This window comes from Notolepis coatsorum, assembly GCF_963971535.1.
Source record: "Notolepis coatsorum genome assembly, chromosome: 16".
NCBI classification, from domain to species: domain Eukaryota; kingdom Metazoa; phylum Chordata; class Actinopteri; order Aulopiformes; family Paralepididae; genus Notolepis; species Notolepis coatsorum.
Window position 1 is genome coordinate 71,523,687 of NC_140180.1, and position 3,219 is coordinate 71,526,905.

Consider the following 3,219-nt stretch of genomic DNA (forward strand, 5'->3'; position numbering starts at 1 on the left):
CAGTGGCGTACGTTTGGCTTTTTACAGTATTCTCGATATTTGTATTATTACTCATGTAGCGCTGTTTGAAGAGGGTCCAGAACCTAAAGTAATGATGACGAACAGGTCAGAAAAACAAAACCCTTTGAAGCAGTGTTTGATGGGTAATGGGAGGATGGGGTGTAGAATGTCTCTATTAACAGGAATGTAGGCCGAGAGACCTCATGTGGCGCCGAGAGGAGAGAGGGAAGTAACAAGAGAAAAGAAGGTTAAATAGTCGGGTTAAGAAGCCGTGGGAGTCTAATATATTCCTCTGTCAATCATACCGGGGTCTCTGCTCAGGTCTATAATGGAGAGGTGTGGAAAATGTGTTGGGAATTTGACTTAAATGCATGGTAAGATGATATAAAATCTTGATACATGTAGAGTTTGGCTGCACATTTTGATATAGTTGTAGACTCACTATTATTTCACATATTGTGACTTGTTTTGATGAGCGATCTTCGACAGTTGATTGTTACGGCCTAGTTTACAGCCAACCCACTGTGTAAGCCAATTAAAACCAATCACAAAATTAAAGGAACATGCTAACATTATGGGAAATGCACCTACCGTCTTGTTCAGGATAAGACAATAAGATGGATACCAATTCCCTCTGTGCGTTCTGTAGAAATCCGGCTGCACACTAGTCTAGCTTAGCACAAATGAATGGAAGCGGATACGGACCAGCTAGCCTAGCTGTTGGCCAAAAACACCTCCCAGAGTTTTAAGCTAGGCTAGTGGTCAGTATCTGCTTCCATTCATTCATTTGTGCTGAGCAAGGCTAGCTTGCAGCCGGATAGCTTTCTACTGAATGCACAGAGAGGAAATTTGTATCTATCTTCTTGTCTGATTCTGATAATTTCCCATAATGTTGGTGTGTTCCTTTTAAGGTCTGGGAAAAGTATGGAATTCTGAAATGTGTAGGAACCCTGTAATACAGAATTGTCTGCCCCATGCCCACATTCACACTGGCTTCTTGTGTGTAGAATTTGGGTTGGTTAAACTGCAACCTGTAAAACTCCTTACTTGATGCTGATCTGGGGTCAAATGCTTAAAGCTTCTACAGAAGATTACAGTTTAAATGTTGCTAAAGATTCACTTTAGAATCCATTCCTAAAGGTACTTCCAGATCTTCCCTGGTCTACAAGTCATAAGTATTGTCACCTAATAACCAGTCCAGTCTTCTGGTACTCATGTTAATGTCCTGATATTTACTTTCCACAGCTCCTACACAACTGACTACGAGGAGAGATGGCCATTGGATCACACTTTTTTTTATTTATTACATTGCATGAAAAGGCTGTTAATTAAACAACACAACAAAAGATATTTTGATAATGAATTAGCAATTTGCTAAAAGAAAACGGTAAGGGGTTAGATTACAATTTGTAATCTGGTGTTGGATTTTGATATATCAGCCAGTAATCACCTCGTCACCTGTGGCTCTGAAGTTTCTGCGTTGTGTTTATCTCTTTCTTATCGTACTGACTGATACCCTCTCTCCTTCCCCGTTGATACATTCGTCTGAAAAGAATTAGGGCGTGTTCACACCTGAAAGTCCGCGGATAGTCCGGACTATCCGCGGATAGTCCGGACTTTCTGGTCGACCAAATGTGAAAATTATACATTGTTTGATTTTGGTCTGCGTTCACACTACCCTTTTTGGTGCGGATCTAATTTGTAAACAAAGGACATACAGTCGCCAAGTCGTTCATCTATTGGACTATAGCACTCACAAACGTAAACAGTTGCCGACAGCGTAATGAAAGAGAGATACTGTCATTACAAGCGTGGCGCAAGTTGACTAGAGAGAGAGAGACTGTCCACGCGCAGCGCCAGTCTAGAGAGAGAGAGAGAGGAAGAGAGAGACTGTCCGCGCGCAGCGCCAGTCTAGAGAGAGAGAGGAAGAGAGAGACTCTGCGCGCGGCGCGAGTCTAGAGAGGGAAGACTCATTACGCGAGCGGCGCGAGTCTGACTTCAGAGCCACACTGCAATGCACTGTAGGCTACTTTGCTTCCTGGATTACTTCCTGGATTTACTTTAATTATCCCCCCTATCTAAAGCAGTTCTTAACACCATAAAGTTCAATTTATAATTTAAGACACACGGATCATCCTTTCTTTACTATACCTCGAACCACCAAAGCTATTGGTCGACTTGCCTTTAAATATAAAGCACCAGCAGATTGGAACAAACTGCCTAGTTCACTCAGATCTCTCACTTCTTACCGGTTATTCAAGATATCTTTGTTCACTCACCTACAGACTACTTGCACCGGTTATTGATTGATTTACTGTGTTAGGGCTTACATGTTATTTACAGATCAAATTATAATTTTGTATGTGTTTTATAAGGGAAAATACATATATATATATTGGTAGGGATGCCCCGATCACGTTTTTTGCCACCGATACCGATCGTCGTGAGCCATATCGGCCGATACCGATCCGATACCATCGTTTTTTATTAAAAAGAAATTAAAAATTATTTTATATAATTTTTTTTTTTTTATAAAATATATATATTATATAATTAGACTTGTACTTGTATTATCTGCAAGACATCACCACCACGCAACAAGTCAAAATGCTCGCTATCTGCAAACAGCTCCACTGTCTGTGTGTACTCTAGTAGCCTCCAGCTCCAAAAAGGATTCTCCTGTGCTGCAGCTGGACCCTATTGGTAACGTTACTGTGCTTTGGTCATATCACATTCAGCAAGCCCTCAGCTCGAATACGCATTGAATCAATGTTATAAGACATTGATATCAGGAGCTATCTGTAGCTACTGCTAGCCGGCTAGATGACGTTAAGACAGAACTTTTTAGTTCAATGGGACATTTCGTTTTGAACAGTGAACTAACGTCAGCTAACGCACGCTAACAGAGGTATCAACATGGACTACTTGACTTGCTGGAGCATTTGTTGATATCAGGAGCTAGCCGGCTAAATACCGTTAGACAATGCCTACTAAAAGTGAATAGTTGACTGGGTAATTTTGTTTAAACGGTAACAATTGGTCGCTAGCTAACATTAGCTCAGGTCGAATGCACCATAGACTCGAGCAGAGGAGCCGCCTTTCAGTCCTCTGTGTTTACAAACTGTACACGGGTGCGGGCGGGGCAAGGGAGCAGTTTGCAGGTCTTGTGTGTCTGAGACAGACAGCGAGTGAGCTCTCCGCTTGATCGGTTTCCGCGAT